Below are 18,478 nucleotides of genomic sequence, written 5' to 3'. Positions count from 1 at the left end.
GACTACTACTTTAAAAAAAATCCGCATTGTGTTTTATTTTAAATTCCCTTTTGAAATTGTTTACTTGAATGAAAATAAATTATCTAGGTCATAGCTTGTGAAAGTTATGAGGCAGGAAAATTGAGGGAATGTTGGATTCATGTTTGATCTGGCATATAACCTTGTAAGGTTGAAGTGAGCTGTAATGGAATTGTTTCAGCAGATCTTGGGATAATTTTAAAATCAGCATAAATCCAAGCGTCTTATATCAGAACACTGAATTTCACTATTTAAAAAGGAAAGCTTAAATCCATACAAGGCTGTGGCATCCACAGCACAAACAAAAAAGCTGACGGATTTGTGAAAAAAATCTGAGGTTTACAAAAGCTATGGAATTTTATTTATTTAATTTTCTTGGTACTGTTTTAACCATCATAGATAAAAATGGCATCTGGGTTTCTGAAATGGAAGAATTCTGTTCCATCTATAAATTCTTGTGTTCTTGTTAATTACCAAATTTCTACCAAATTCACTTCAGACTGAAAGTGTCTGAAGTCACACATTTTTTTCCTATGTGTAATAAGTGTATCAAAGAGATCGATAATGTATCCTTACAAAATAATGGATTTTTTTCCTGATCTTTCCTTCAATCTGTCCCACACTGAGTAAATATATAAACACATTTAATAGTCTTATGTACTTGGAAATAACATAGAAAAATATCCAGACTGCATCACACACTAGATATTCAGGTCCAGAGGTAAATGAAGTAGTGCTGAAGATGAGTTTTTCTTGTCCCATCTGCTAAATGTCAGCAGAAAAAGAGAGGATCTACTCTTAAAATCCCTTAGTGACACATAGAAGTTGGTCACATACTGGTCTTACTGCATGGAAGCCCACTGAAGCTGGGCTCAAACTATTTGACAAAAGATGGCAAACTCATGCAAAAAGGTAACACTTGCTCTTTGTGATGCATGTTAGACAGCTGATACAGAATTGAAGTCCAGTATTACAATATTACAGGTTCTTTATGTAGGAACTTGGACTCTATTTCATTGCTACATCTTGAACTGAAATTATACTGAAATTATAAAAATCTTGTATCAAATAGAAAATAAATAGAAAATAAAGTCTTCAATATAAAATGCAAGGGGTTGTTGATGCCTTCTTCCAATTCTTCCTTCCTGCCTTCTTCCAATTCTTCCTTCCTGCCTTCTATAATTCTTACAAGAATTATATGTTTACTTGAAACTGGAAAAAAAAATAAATTCTACTGCATTGCATTTGAATGCAGTTCAACTTTTTAAAACAGTCAAACTTGATTCCCAGAAGTCTTGTGATATACTCAGAAAGTGATGATGAGAGCTCTGTTTTCTGATTTAATATTTATAAAGAAATAACTATATTATTTTACCTCTGTATCAGAGTAAAAAAACATTGGTATAAAATACTGTGTAAATAGCTACTATGGAATCTTCCTTTGACAAAGAGAAACCCAGGTCCTGAAAAATAAATTTTTTTAAGAAAGGTGTATTTAGAAAGAATCTGCACATTTAATGTCACAGTAACAATGATATAAACTTTAACTAAGACAAATTTCTATCAATATTTCATTAAGCAATGCTGACAAGGGATAAAGGCTAAAATCTTTAAATGTGTGCAGGAGAATTATGTGTGCATATTGTTATAATCAGCTGTACATTAAACCGGTAATGCTCCTGCTGTTCTCACATGGATGATCTGCAGCTTCATTGTAGGGGCAGGAATTCACTCACCTTGCAGATCTCACTCCATGAGTGAGCTAAACTATCTGTATTTGTCTCCCATAACATAGTATTAATTGAAGTCCCTATTTAAACAGGAGCTGAGCTAGAACAAGATGAAATTAACATGAATATAGCAAAGAATATATTTTCTGTTTCACCTCCAACTGGGATGTCAATTCAAAAATCAGACTCTGCATATTTTTATTCCAGTGTTTCCAGCAAATGTTAGATTAATCTTAATGTTTGTGTAAATGAAGTGACCTTAACAATAACAAACAAAAAATCAACCAACCAACCAAATCAAAAACCAAGCAAAAATAACCTCAACCAACCTAAAACACTGAGAACACTCTTAGTAGTGCAATAGTTAAATTTCTGTGAATTATCATGGAAGAAAAAAATAAATTAAAAAAATAAATGGAAAACAAACTTAATGAAGTACAATGCAAGAAAATGATGAAATTATCAGCTTGATAACTGGTTTCCTAATGTCCAGTAAAGCACGACGCTGTTAATGAGGGTTTCTGTCTCAGGTGCTTGTACGTAAGGACAGGCCTTCTTTCACAACTACTCCTTCAGCCTTTGGGCTTTCGAGACAATTTCTGAATACTTCCTGCCAAAGCATTCTTTTTAATGTTGGAAGAAAGGGGAAATGTTGGAAGGGAAGAGGGGAAGGGAGGAAAGGGGTGTTTGTTCAGAGTAAATTTTAGAATACAAAAACCCCAAAATTTATCAAAGGATATGCCAGAGGCACCAAGCAGCATTTCCTCATGGCCTCAGCCAAGTGAAACAGTGCTAGGCTTTAAGCATTCAACACAAATATGGACTGTGAACTGCCATGATACTGCCCCAAACCCTGCTATGTCTCAGAAATACTTTTTTCATCAGAACAATATTATCTATATACACCCAATCAAGTACGAAAACCTGTGTACACATACATTTGTATATATCTCTTAGCCAAAATATGCATTCAGACCAGCAACATGTGTCTGAAAGGTGAGCAGTCTGGATAGGAAAGAGATGAAGTTTCCTGAAGCATTTCTCAGTAATGTGGTAAGAGGATGATAATTATGACTACATGGACCAGACCTGTGTTGAATGTAGGGCTGATAGGGTCCACGTGGCCGAGTGTTAGCTGTGGGGGGCTGCAGTGCTGACCCCTGTGGTGAGGGACTGGACACAGACAGTTCCAGCAGCCTTCCTGGATTGCAGTGGGGTCCATTAACTATAAGATTTATCCCAAAAGGATTCAAGAAAATTGTAGTTCTTTAGGAGACCTGTCTCCATACATCTCCCTTGCAGCTCTGCAGCTTAATAAAAATTTGCAATTGCAAAACAGAGGTGCGGGTACTGTGTCCCTTACCATCCAGCCTTTTTTTGGGAGGTTCTGAATCTCCATGAAGCTAGCTGTGATGTTGAACATATTACATTTGGTTAACCCTGGCTGATTCCAAAACAGCCTGCTGTTGAAATTCCAAATGCAAGTGCATGTAGCCTGATAACCAATAAAAATGTTTACAAATTCAATGTGGAGTTCAAGAGCTATGCTCATCCCCACTCATCTTTACTGCCTTGCAGACAGGAGGCCTAGTAATAGATGTTTGAAAGGGAAAATGTTAAAAAATAAGAAATTAAAATTATAAAGGATAATAAACTATAAATGGAGTGTTCTCTTTAATGAATTAAGCTTATTCTCTTCTGACTTAAGTTATTTAAATAAACAGAAGGCTTAATTAAGCAGTGAAAATCAAAATGTTTTGGAGGCAAAGCAAAATAAGAATTTCCAAAAGAAAGGAAAATAAATATTAAAACTTCTCAAGGTGTTCATTTTGAAGAAATCTATATGATCTTTAAAGTACACACGCTTTTTAAAAAATGTTACTGTTTTTGAATTTACACTGATCAAATTACATACTCCCCACATAGTATAAAATGTCAATACCTGAATAAAAAATGCATAAGTAAAATACTTTTGCTATAACTTGTCTTGCAAAATAAGTTTGCTTCAAGAAGGAAGATCTTACACTTTTTTCTTCACCAACCTAATACACACCTATTGAAGTACAAAGTCAAAACAAATAAAGATTCATAAAACGCAAAGAACTCAAGTTATAAATATGTGTAATTAAATGTACTACTAAGAGTAGCTGCACTGAAGTTACTCAAGTTCTTTAACTGTACTTGCAGCTAAGGGTATGCAAAATTAATAAAAGGGTATGGAGAAAAGTGGCTTGTGTCTTTATTTCCACCTGTACCATGTAAAAATGGTATGCTTGCTCTAGTCTTCCATTTTACAATTTTACAATGTTCTCTTACACACAAGAGATTAAGATAAAAATACAACAGGTCACCATAATTGATCTATCAATAAGGTGTTTAATACCAGTTTCATTTCTTAGAGGCACAACATACAATAAATACCTATATGTCTTAGCACATTTTAACAAACACTCCACACTAAAAGAAAACCATAGAAAATTTTAAAATTAATTACACTGCCCTATGTTGCAAAAGCATGAAAAGCTGAATGAATAAAAGTCTTTGTAATGGATCTGTCTAGATATTTTTATAACTAGTCCTCTCTAAAGGCATAAAGAAGAGGGAAAAGATCTTCAATTCCAAAAGTCAAGTTTTAGAACATAAATTAGGCTAGTTACTTTCTTAAGTGAAAAGGTTGCTGAATAAGGAAGGTAAAAGACAAAGAGAAAATGACCATTGAATCACAACCAACACATCACAGCCTGTCCATCTAATCCCTGTTTTCTCATTATTTTGTTGTATTGTAAAATTGTGATTGTGAATCAACATTGTGTTATCTGCTGCTTGACTCTAGTTCATGTAAGTTGCAGGTTTGAACAGAGTGCTGTTGATATGCTGATAGGGTAGGATGAAAGTTGCACTCTGTCACATTCAGAATTTCTAATTATACTTACTTAGCAAAGTTAGACACAAAACCCCAAAAGCTACTAAATTTGGCAAATCATGACTAAAATTGAATAAGGACTGACATTACATGACAAAAGAATCTCACAAATAAAAAAGGAGCATGCAGCTCCGGGCAAAATAGTCAGACAGCTGATGTCCATTGAACCTTCAGCATGACTGTCTGGTTTCAATGCCAACACAAATTTCTTTCTAGACTATTTCATCTGATACACCAAAATTGTTTGAGGCAGAGATGGAATGTGGGACTGCTTACCCACTTGATGGTGACTAATGGGTAATATGGGGAAAAAGCCCTCTGTTCTCACTTGAATGTCTAATCATGGAGGCTTGGGGGTAGATTTCATTACCCTTGTTGAGAACCACGCATGCAATACTTCACAATTAAAAAAAAATTGTGTGATTAAGCTCTGAACTCAACAAAAAAATCTTCTGTTTCCCATTACAGAGACTGCATGGCATATTGCAAAGCTAATTTCAGCTTCATCTGATTCCTTCAGTGTTTCTTAACTAACTAATATTCTCTTTCATTTACTACTTTTATAATGCCATAAATCAGATTAGACCATAGGGAAGAATGAAGAAGACTTTATATACTATGCCCGCATTTATGCATTTGTTTTCCAAGATTGACTGCAGGAATAACTGTTCTTCTGAATTTTTTTTTTTTTTTGGTATCAAGTTATTCATTGCTAATGTAGAAATTCAGTCATTGCAGCATTTGCATTAAGCTGGATGAACACAGCCTATTAATTCAACAATTTGTGATTCTGGCAGTGTTCTTCAAGTCAGGCCAAGTACCATAAAAGAGTTTTCACTGAGAATAATAGTGCATTCAATTAGTTCAAATCAACAGTTATGCAATAAATAATTGAAGTATAATGACCCTTCTGACCTACATTACTGGCAACATGAAATTAAATTCTGGTCAAGAGATACTTGCCAAAAAATTCTGAAATTTTGAAATTTTCTTTTTGAAATTACTTTAACAGTAATAATACTGATGTTAAGACTAGACTGACCAGTCAATATCTGAATGACAGATTTTTTCAAGCAAGACCTTCTGATTAGGTATTTTTTTCCTGTAAGTTCTTTGCTAAAATGTTTATTCTCAAAGTCATTTACTTGCACTTTTACTGCTTTCCAAACATTTCACTACTAAATAAGTTCATCAATTAAAATTTTTTTGTTGTGGACTATTTTATCAATCTGTGTAATTATTGAACAAATACCAATCAATATAAGCAATCAAAATTCCTTGCACTCCTGTATTACTGAGGAAATGAACTGCAGGTTTTGTTTTGAGCTTGTACCTCAAGGTCACACTTGTAGGGCACCAGTTGAACCTGATGCTTCCACCACTGCCACAACTTTACATGTACCCTAGGCACAGTCCTCAGATTATTTCCTTCTTGCATGTACGCAATTTCTATTAAACCTTATGTAGCGTAATTTGCCCTGACCTTACAGTGTGCATCTCCATGTCTTTCCTGCAATTACACTTTCACATAGTTTTATTTTGTTTTGAGTACTTTTTCAGTGTTTTACTGTTACTAATCTTTCACTGTGGGTGGGGGTGTTATTTTTGTGGTTTGGTTTGGCTTTTTTCTTTACATTAAGTCCTCAGAATTCTTGGTAGTAGGAATAAAAAATCAAGGCTGGAGCAAATATGGCCTTTTTATGCTTGGTCAACAAAACTCCTGTGGAATCACAAGAAATATAAGATCTTGTTTATCAGGAATGGCCCCTTGTAAAACAGAGTTGGTGAAAAGAAAGGGTCTAAGTGTAAATTGGCATAGGTACCATTGGGTCTAAAAAAGACTTGTAAGAAGGGATTCAAATCACCAGTATAAAATTTGACATTTTAAGTTCATCCCAAATGTGCCACTAATAGGTAGTTAACATAAGATGCTCTCACTCTTGGCTTTCCCATTCTTCTTTATTGATAGAGCAAATCCAGGGAGACTGGTTTCACAGCTTAATGTTTATTCTAACTCACAGCACACTGGCGACTAAAATCCCATGATTCACATTTTTGCTCCAAATGATTTCTTTAATGAAATGCATCAGTGTCACCAGGTGTGACCTGGGAAACCATGAGAGCCCAGAGTATTGTGTAACATGCACTTAATGTTTTTTCACCTGCACTGACCATTTATATTGCAGTGGGAAGGACTGATGTTATTCCCAACCTTGAGGTCCCCACTCCACCCTTCCATTTGGTCAGCTATAAGACTTAGGCTGCTCATTGCCTTAGTCAGTCAGACCTTGGAAACCTACAAGTATGAAGGCTACACAGTCTGCCTGGGCAGCCTCTTCCACAGTGTGACTCTTCTCACAGTGAGAATGCCATATATCCAGCCCAAACATCCTTCACCAATGTTTCCTGCAAATCTATCCATCTTGTCAACCTAGAAGCACACAGAGACAAACCATTTTCCTTCAGACTGAATGAAATCTGTCTGACATCAATCTGAAGTCAGTCTTCTCTACAGCATGACTTCTCTTGGATTTTCATTTCAGCAAGCAAGATGACTTCAATTACTAGAACTCTGAATTTTCTGTTTGAGAACTAGCTCAGTAACAGTCTGTCATGCACATAACCTTGATGAAAAGGAGATTATAGAATAAGAGCACAGTACAAGATGCTGGTTGTCTTTGGCTGCATCTAAAAAGCATGACTCTATCTCTGAATGCCTAGGTCAGCAAAACTATACTGTAGAAGTTTCTAATGAGAGCTGTACATTTGTGCAGCTCCTCAGACCTGTTAGTAAGTCAACCACAAAATTAAATCCCATATGAACAAAAATATCAGAAATCATACTAAACATTTTGTTAAAAGAAAAATAAAAATCAATTGTTTTTTTAACTAGGCAGGACTAAAGATAGAATCAATAATGAATTGCAGAGTCATTCAGTCTGGAGAAGCCTCAGGAGTTCTCCAATCCAACTAAAACTCTGAGGTCAGACCAGGTTGCTCAGGGCTTTATAAAGTCTGGTCTTGAAAACCTCCAGTACAGACATTCTGCATCATCTCCGGGAAGCCTATTCCAACACTTGTCTGTCTTCTTGTCATGTGCACTCCTCCCAGCCCTTAAACTGGATCTTCTGTCTCTTTCAATTTATGTCTACTATCTCATGTGGTCCTGTCACGCACATATCTAGAGCCTGACTGCATCTTCTCATAGCCCTCCATAAGGACTGGAAGGCTTCTATTATTGCTGCCTTTTCAGCCCACTTCCCCTTTTACTCTCTAGGCTAAATGATCTCAGCTCCCTGAGCCTTTCCTAGTGGATCACGTGTTTTCAAACTAGGACATAGATCTGAATACGTAATATGCAAAAATTCAACCCCTCTTGCTCTAGTCTACTTTAAGTTTAGTACTTTTTTCCATATGACTCTTCAATGTTTTTCTTTAGCTGTCTAATGTTCCTGCAGGCCACCACTCATCATCCGCTTCCTTTGAATACTGATGGATACATTTTCAGAGCATTTCCTAATTTGATATAAGCTTCCAATTCAATAATCACCTTGCTCATTGAAAGAATTGCAAATATATTTTACACAGATTCCAGCTTTAGTACTGGCTTTAGTGAACTTCAGTTTTCAAATGCTTATCCTGAAAAGACACAAGTGTAGTTCCAAGAAGGATTTCTCATAATTTATGTTTACCTGTTCTTGTAATTAAAGGTTTTCAAACTACTTTTCTAATAAGTCTAAAAATACATTAGGCCTGCCCCTGCTGCATTTGGAGATGGAATTGCTGGGTGAGGAACAGAAGGAAGAGACAGGGAACCCAGAATCTTAAAATGTGAAAGGTTTGATTTTGTTTAGAGTGGAAAACCAGTTTAAGAACAAATTTCCGTCCAAAGATAACATTCTCTGAAAAAGTGGGAAATTGAGACTTTAAAATATAGTTGAATAGACAGCACAAAGCATCTAGTTTTCTGTATGTAACCTAAAGCAATTATTGAGAGATCCACTGCATAACTGCCTTGAAAAATAAGAATATTCTGCTTGAATCCAGCCTGTCTATCCAAATGATTATGTTGTAGTAAATGACTGAGGGTTGAAGTGTGCTGAAAGAAAGTTATTCGTTGCAAGGAGAGAAGTTACATACTAGAAGAGGTGCCCAGAGAGGCTGAGGCAGCTTCATCCATGACAATTTCAAAAAAAAGGAAATAAAAATTAACTGGACAAGACTTGGAGCAGCCTACTGTGACTTTGAAATTAGTCCTGTTTGTAATATGATGGTGAATTTATCTTGGCTGGCTACCAGACCTTTACCTTCTTTCACCCCTCTCCTCAACAGGACAGGGTGGAAAATAAGAAAATATATATTGAGGGTCAAGATAAAGACAGGGAAATCAGGACTTAAGGAAAATAATTTTGATTAGTTACTAATTAAAATAGGATCAGTTGATGAACAAAGACAAAATACTCTAAAACACCTTTCCCCACTCCAGCCTTCTTCCCAGGTGCTGCTTCACTCCATCTTTAACTCCCCTACCACCCCAAACCTCACCCAAAGCTCCACAGGAGGATGGGGAATAGGTGACTGCAGTCAGTCCAAAGTAGCTCTGCCACTCCTTCCTCCTCACACTTTTCCCTGCTCCAGCCTGGGCCTTCCCAGGAGCTGAAAAGAGCCACCTGCCCCAGTATCTCCTCCCCTTTTCTCACCACCTCAAGAGAGATGAGCAGGACCTGATGGCATCCAGAGGTGCCTTCCAATTTCATGTATTCTGCTGTTCTGTAATTAATACAACGATTTAAAGCAGCTGCTTAAATATATGAGCGCAGACATATCTAATTATGAAAAGCTCTTTAGTTTGATTTTCTGAGAAGTTTAACATGGATACAGTCAGTTTTGCTTTTTATCAGTGTGTGAACTGCACATCTATTTAAAATAATTGTTTTCTTGGAAGGATTGCTACTTTAAATTGAAATTTAGTTTAAGATAAAGAATAAAATTCCCTCATGGTTTGAAAACAAATATATGTTGCAAGATAAAAATATTTGTGTTTTATTTCTGACTAGGAATTTCATGGAAGATAAATTGTAAGGCTTAAATTATCTGCACCAAAGGTCCCTAAAGCATTTTAAGAACTCTCTTAATTGCATGATCCAGATAGCTATTAACATTACTGACATCCACTGTCTGAAACATGAAAGTCATTACGAGTACACTGTAGCTGCTCCAGACATCATAGCAGGTAATAAAGGGGAATATTTCTCAATTTAAAAATAAAATGTTATATAGACACAGTCTTGCAATAATAGCTCTTTACATTGAACAGAAAAATGGCTAGCTGAGCTGCTTTGTGTTGACTGTTGTCAGATCACATAATCTCTAAAATCCAACTCTAAAATTTATTTTTTTTATCTAAATCTTAAATTGCAAAGAAATACAGGTAGAAAAGACAGCAACAAATTTCCAGAAACAAACCCTTTACCAAAATTTTCATATGGCCAGGAGTTATATTTTATCCTATCATAATCTTAGCCCTGTACACCTGATTCTGAACTTCAGTCTATAAATACATGTATTTCTGCACGACTCCACTGACACTAGAGTTCAGGCCTAATAGGCCTCAGTCCTTCACAAGCAATGGTGACTTTTGAAGTGTTTTGTAGGAGCTAAAGGCTGCAATATAGAATAGAGAAGATGTTGTCATGCAGAGAAATGTACTATCTTCTAACTGTGTTAGGGTTGTATATAATTGCTTCTTTATTCTGGACAGGAGGACTAGTACAGTGAGCTTTTCACCCACATCACTGGGTGAGTTCAGCCTTACCTCCTTAAAAGCCACAAATCAAACTTTTTTTGTGAAAAAGTGAAAAAATACCTATAAACTCAGTACTAGTATGTGAATATAACTATAACTATAACTATAACTATAACTAGAAATATAACTATAAATATAAATATAAATATAAATATATTATTATTATTAGACATTATTATTGTACATTATTTATTAAGCAGTGGTATATGTACAGCAACTTTGAAAAAATCAATCTTCATTCTAGAAGAACAAAGTTCTAGAGGAGTTGTGGTATAGCGGCTCTTGAAACAGTGGCTCAGTTTATCTCCACAATCAGTTTGAATCTGGGAGGCAGAAAACAGGTTCCACATGCTCAGGCTCACCTGTTGCCTTTATAGAGACAGACAGAGAAACCCTGCAACCCTTGTTACTTGAGCTGCCCTGACTAGGAAACATTCCTTATTCGGACTGGCTGGTAAAAGTATTTTTATGGTAGCAAAGTTCTGTTTTGTGACTGAAAAGAAGTGGAAGAGAGACACCGGTGGCAGATGCAATATCAGTTATGAGCACTATATTAATGTAATATTCTTTAATTCACAGCTTGATGCAAAGTGCACCTTGCATCTTTGGGACAAATGGCACTGCTTCTTTCTCAAGGGCATAGGGAACCACTCTGAAGCTCAAAGCAGCAAGTTCTGCTGCAGCTGTGTATTCAACAGTTAGCAGAATTGGGCTGCTGCAATATAATCCTCTGAAGCTGATATTTGAAAATGTGAATTCTCTAGCACTTTCATCTTCCTTCTCTATTTAAGACTAAATTTCTAAAAATCTGCTAAACTAACATGTCATGAGTGTACAAAATGCACTTATATGCTAGAAGATCTTCCAAAATAACCTTTTTTCTCACCAAGCTTCTCAGTCTTTGCCTTTCCTCCACTAACACTGTGTGCTTTGAATACATTTAGTGCTCTGTTACTGAAAGCCAATTCACCATTTCTACCAAGATGTTAAACAATATTGACTATCTACAATTTCCCACAAAATACTCCCAGATCTGTTGCCATTTTAAGTTGTAGTACCATGCAACTAATTTTTCAGTTGAATAAAAGTTCTGAAGAATTTTTATTCTCTTCATATAAAATGCCCATTTTTAATTTGCTTATCAAACCCAGAAGTTCTCCACTGAGTTAGTTTGTACAATGTAGTTGCTAGGCAACCAAAATAATTTTTCCTATCTTAGTTCAGCAAGGGAAGATATAAGTTTACCAGCCTGAACCTTGCTGAAGCATTTCTGGTTTAATTAAGTCTCTAACATTTATAATCCCTTGTCACTCATATCTCTCCACACTCATTTTTCCACTGGCGTTTCCTGGAGGTGGGAACAGATGTAGCAGTTCTCAGAGTATGCCATTTAAGCACAAGACAGTAACAAATTACCTGGATTCATAACTTAGGAGGCAGTAATGCAAACATATAGAACTCTTCAATAGTTTTCTACTTGATGGAACAACACATCATAAAGTGAAAGTCAGCTTCAAAAGTCAAACATGGAACAGTTGTCACTTTTAGTGTTCTAAGTGTTCAGGTTTTTTTAGATAGAGTACTAAAAAAACCGTAATGGCTAATAATTGCTGTGAATACTCTTTTACCTCCTCCCCATAATATCTTATTATTTCATATTAAAATTGGATGCATTCCATATTTAAAAGTTTCTAATTGAGTGATCTCAAACAATTTTGCTCATGAGATGGTGTTGTTTCTATCAGAAGTGAAATGTTTGTATCCAGACATGTGCCCAATGCAGTAATCATGAATATAGTTTTAAAAACACAAGATTTAACATATTCAGTGACTCATAAATTATATATAGCTTTTTTAAACTGGAAGAGGAAGATGGGTCAGACAAGCATATGACTATATTCCATTTAAGATTAGGGCAGTTAAGAAGAAAGTTAAGAACTAGCATATAATAGTGGTTGATCCCAAAATGATGAGAAGAAATCATTATAGCAAAGGCAAGACTGTACTGGCAAAAAAATTCTTGCTTTGGTGAATAATAACACTATTTCAAAGGGTTCACAAAATTCACAGGTTAGAAGAGACCTTCATGATCATCAAATCCAACCCAGCCCTAACACCACAACTAAACCATGTCACTGAGTGTCACATCCAGTCTTTTTTTAAACACATCCAGAGATGCTGACTCCACCACCTCCCCAGGCAGACCATTCCAGTACTTTATCACTTTTTCCATAGAAAACTTTCTCCTAATATCCAACCTATATTTGCTTTGGTGTGGCTTGAGACTGTGTCCTCTCGTTCTGTCAGTTGCTGCCTGGAGAAAGAGACCAACCCCCACCTGACCACAGCCACCTTTCAGGGAGATGTAGAGAGTGATAAGGTCACCCCTGAGTCTCCTTTTCTCCAGGCTAAACAACCCCAGCTCCCTCAGCTGTTCCTCACAAGGTTTGTGTTCCAAGCCCCTCACCAGCCTCGTTGCCTCCTCTGGATGTGCTCAAGTGTCTCAAAGTCCTTCTCAAACTGAGGGCCCAGAACTGGACACAGCACTCCAGGTGTGGCGTCACCAGTGCCAAGTACAGTACAATGACCTCCCTGCTCCTCCTGGACACACTATTCCTGATCCAGGCCAGGAGCTTTCTTGGCCACCAGGGCACACTGCTGGCTCATGTTCAGCTGGCTGCCACCAGTACCCCCAGGTCCCTTTCTGCCTGGACACTGTCCAGCCACACCATCCCCAGCCTATGACATTGCAGGGGGTTATTGTGGCCAAAATGCAGGACCTGGCACTTGGACTTATTGTACTTCATCTTGTTGGACTCTGCCCATCCATCCAACCATTCCAGGTTTCTCTGCAAAGCCCTCCTACCTTCCAACAGATCAACACATGCTCCCAGCTTACTGTCATCTGCAAATTTACTGATGAAGGATTCAATTCCCTCATCCATGTCATCAATAAAAATATTGAACAGAGCAGGCCCCAGCACAGACCCCTGAGGAGCACCACTGGTGACTGGATGCCAGCTGGATGCAGCACCATTCACCATCACTCTCTGGGCATGGCCACCCAGCCAGTTCTTAACCCAGCAAAGAATACTCCTGTCCAAGCCATGGGCTGCCAGCTTTTCCAGGAGTGTGCTGTGGGATAGAGTGTCAAAGGCCTTGCTGAAGTCCAAATAGACAACATCCACAGCCTTTCCTGCATCCACCAGGTGGGTCACCTGGTCATAGAAGGAGATCAGGTTGGTCAAACATGACTTACCTCTCCTAAACCCATGCTGGCTGGGTCTGATACCCCGGCCATTCTGTAAGTGCTGTGTGATGACACTCAGTATAAACTGCTCCATTACCTTACCAGGTACTGAGGTCAGGCTGATTGTCTATAATTACCAGGATCCTCCTTCCCACCCTTTTTGTGAATGAGAGTCACACTGGCCAGCTTCCAATCATCTGGAACCTCACCAGTGAGCCAGGACTGCTGGTAAATGATAGAGAGCAGCTTTGTAAGCTCATCTGACAGCTCCCTCATCACCCTGGGGTGGATCCCATCCAGGTCCATAGATTTACAAACATCCAGGTGGCTCACCAGTTCTCTGACTTCATCCTCCTGGATAACAGGGGGACCATTCTGCTCCCTGACATCATCTACCAGCCCAGGAGGACAGTTGTTCTGAAGGCAAGTTGTTTTCCCATAAAAACTGAGGCAAAGAAGGTGTTAAGCACTTCCACCATCTGTTCATCTGCAGTTACTAAGTTCCCTCCCACATCTAATAAAGGACAAAGGTTGGTCTTACCTTTCCTTTTACCATTAATATATTTGTAAAAGCATTTTTTATTATCCTTTATAGATATCTCCATTTTAAGTTCAAACTGAGCTTTGGCCTCCCTAATATTTTTCCTACATGCCCTAGCAGCCCCCTTAAATACTTCCTGAGAGACCTGACCCTCATTCCAAGGATGATACATCCTCTTTTTATTCCTAAGTTCCTCAAGTCCTCAGGTCCTGTACTATTTTTCAGCAGAATGATAGATTTGCATACTGATTCAGTGTTTTCTAGACACATGAGTTCTGCAGTAACTGCAATAGTAGATGGAGCTTCAAGAAGAGTCCCCAGAAAACAAGTTTTTCTTAAAATGACTGATTCACTAAATGATGAACATTAAATATTGGGTGCAAAAACAACAAAAAAGTGTAGCCTTTATTATCTCCACAGCAATTTTCAATTTCAGCAACTAAAGCTGGAAACAGCACATCTTTTAGAATGGCTGACAAAAAAATTTTCCAATTAGACGCCAAATAAAATTTTCCTGCCTATTCCATACTTCCTTTTTAAATCCAATACTATCATATTAAAAATCCCCAAATACTAGCAATAACTAGAGCTCAGCAGGATTTAAGCAAGGTTTAACAGAAATTTCAGGTAAGGGAAGAGCTGAACCATAAATATGCTACTTCTAAGGAAAGATTTTCAGCATGAAGAAGAATATACAGTTCTGCTATAAAAAAATGTGTCACTAGTTATTTCAACATCTTTGAAGAACTAATTTGGTGTGTGACAAAGACACACAGGGTAAGAGAAAGCAGTACCTGCCAAAGAACTAATATACCAGCTTTGGTGGCTATGATACCCAAACACAGTGTATGTCAGAGGCAAGAGGAATGTAGGGTCATTACAAATGTAATGGACAGTGGCAGGCAGTAGTTTAGGATGCCAAATAATTCATTACCTCGATTCTGCTTCTGCTCTTTATGCAGAATAAAATAATTAGGATTTTCTACCGGGAGACAGAATGACACTGTTTTTTCCATATATGACGTACAAATCCAGTCACACTAATATAATATAAGATCTCCAAAATTACTCTGAACCATTTGTCCAAAAGTAAGCCAGAATAGACCACTATAAAAAAGTGGTCTATTCTGTATGTGGTACTGCTGGAACACAGGACTTCACTGTCCTGTCTGCTGTGCCAGAATGAGTAGAGGAACATCTGCTGTCTTTATACTAGCAAAGCATTTTGTACCGTCTTGGAAAAAAAAAAAACCCCAAAACCCACCAAAACAACCACCAAACAAAACCAAACACAGGCAGCTTAGTCTGTGATGCTGCGAGCTGCAACATTAGACATTGAGCTTGCTGTTTTCCACAGCAAAGATATAAGCACTGCTTTGATACTAATATAGGTATTTTTAGAACTTCTGGACACACACCATCATGAAAACAATCTTGAATTTTTAGATTTTTTTTTCTGACCTAGATATAGCATGGCAAACTGCAAGTGACTATAACAACACTGCAATCATAGAAGCTATTTTTGATTTTTCATTTTCATTACATAGCCAGACGCAGTATTGGTGTGTTATGTAGAATGTGTGTTCCCTTTCTGCTCATTTAGTTGGGTCCACCTTTGCATCCAACACTGAGATGCATCTTCCTTTAAGCCAGCACAAATACAGTGAAAGCTAAAGCATGATGCAAAGAGAAGGGAGTGTATTGAAGTCACATTCAGGCCTTCATGTTTATTCAGCCAATTACTCTGATTTCCATCTATGCATAAGCACATGTGTGTTTTAGTATGGGTCATGGCATAAATAAATAGAGACAATTACTTAATATTTGTACATCTGAAAATTTTGATAATTATGCAATGGGCCAGATCTTACTCTAAATGAATAAAAACTGAAAGTCTGAATTACAAAAGAGAAAGAAAACCAGACTTCCACTTAGGTTTGCTTCTAATACCCTGGTGCTATTATATGGTGCCAGGTAAAAAACTAGCAGAATTTCCAAACAGCCTATGCTGCTGTGAAGCCTTCAGATAACATTGTCCCTGCAGCTTCTTAGCTAAAAATGGTGAAGGGAGGGATACTCACAGTGCTGGCAAAGGTACTTAGTGAGAAAAGAAGTAGAGCAGCAGAAGCAGAAACCTTTTCAGAGTAGCAGCAGCCTAGCAGAGTCCTTGATCAGAAGGGCAAAGCCAGGAGAGATGTACCCAGCTGCACCCAGCTGCCTGCTAAAGCCATCAGTGTCAGTCCTTGTTCCTTTGATATCTGCAGGCAACCAAAATGCCACATGTAGTTTGGAAAAAGGAGAGCTTTTTAGTCTCTATTCCCACTCAGTTCACCTGTGCTAGAATGACCATAACGTGGCAACAAACAATGTGAACACAAGACTTAGTAAAAGCAGAAGCTTAAAAAAATTGTAGCAGGAAAAAAGGTGCCCAGGACATTACAAGGAGTTTATGATACAGACATATAGAAAAAGGCTGTCTTTATTTTTTTCCTTGGGCACATTTCTCTTCCACAGTCATGATAGATATTTTACAGTAATATCTTACATAGAAAAATAAGAGAAAAAAAATTGCATGTAAGACAACTGAAAATGTCCAGTTACTGCTCTGCCATTTTTTGGAAAGACAGCTATCTGAAACACCTTTTTTTTTTTTTTTCCCTGCTATTTGCAGTGAGAAAACAAACGTGAACAAGGACTTCTGTGTACATCTGACAATGTGCTATGCAAGAATTAAAAAAAAAAACAGTTTTTTTCAGTTCTTGGAACACATTGGGCCATTTACAACTGCAGGAAAATGTTAAACAATAAAAGGGAAGGAAAAAAACCCCAGAGGCACATAATTGCCTATTTTAAGGCAGGATATAGCTAATGGGTAAAAAGCATCATTAAAATGTGGGCAAATAATTTGCCATAAATAATATCACCAACAAATTAACTTTTATCTCTTCATAGGTTGGCCAACCAAATTAACCACATTTTTTAATAAAATCATCTGCAGCAACCGCAACAGTGACTTTATTTCATAATATTTTTTTTGTAAGCAGGATTTTTCCATTAATTCAGTCTCTTGGGTTTCTGGAGAAAAAAAAAACCACACAACAACCCAACAACATCAAAAAAACCCCACACCAACAAAAGTGATGCCTTAAGTTTTAGCTTTTAGATTTTTCAGATCTTGTACTGGATTAGTCTATAACTTTGAATTTCATATAGAGTGTTAGTAAGCTCTCTTCACAGTCTGGTCAGACAAAACAATCCTCCCAGGCCTGAGAACCAAGGTCACCCTCACAGCCTCAGGCCTGAAAAGTATAAACAGAAGTAAACTGGGGAGGCGCAAATTGGGGGAATGTGACTTCATTACCTGGAGCTGTAATTGGACAAACAACCCCTGATATGCAAATCAGACCAAATTTATACCTGGCTGAAAAACTGGTGACCATTGTCCATGTCAGGTGTAGCCTCTGTGAGGCTCCTGCACTGCCCAAGGTGCATCTGTTCAAGTTTTTTAATAAATACCCACTCTATTCTCTAAATAGCCTCCATTCTAGTTAGCCAGTCCAAGGAATAAAAACCAGCCAAACACACATAGACAAAAAAAAAGCAAAAAAAAAAAAAAAGCACAATCAGCCATATAGAACTCTCTGCCTGTAAATTTGAACCTTCACAAAAATTACATAGTTTTTAATCTAGCTTATCTTTTGTAGATACTGACTCAAGTGGGGTCAAAAATATACCAAGCTGAGTTGTATCAAACAAAATGAAAAATTTAAGAGCAAAAGGCCTTGATAAAGAAAAGAAACCAAACAACTTGTATTCCTGAAATAACTAACAGAGGCCAGGTTCTGTCAGCAAGGGCATTGGCTGCATTTTAAAATTTATCTGAAGCTGTTTTAAAAATAACTGGTCTGTCAACTTGAGTCAATCATTTTATTTTTTAAATCCTCTAATACTCTCTAGCATTTCTCTCCAAGGAATGTTACCGGTGTGCTGTCATGTTATATTAGGGAGTTGATATAGAGATTGCATATATTGGTGAAATCATTATATTCGATCTTTATCCCAAGAGAGTGCAGCAAATATTAAGTTGGACTCAAACTACTATGTAAATTTTAAAATACTTCAGTAAATTGTTATATTGTGATAGTTTCATCATAAAATCTTGATGATGACAGCTTTCAGTGAGTAAAATTACTATTTTTGTGTCAATGTG

This window comes from Cyanistes caeruleus, chromosome 1, assembly GCF_971803275.1.
Source record: "Cyanistes caeruleus chromosome 1, bCyaCae1.hap1.1, whole genome shotgun sequence".
Classification (NCBI taxonomy): Eukaryota; Metazoa; Chordata; class Aves; order Passeriformes; family Paridae; genus Cyanistes; species Cyanistes caeruleus.
The sequence above is the reverse complement of the archived record's forward strand: the minus strand, read 5'-3'. Positions refer to the sequence as shown.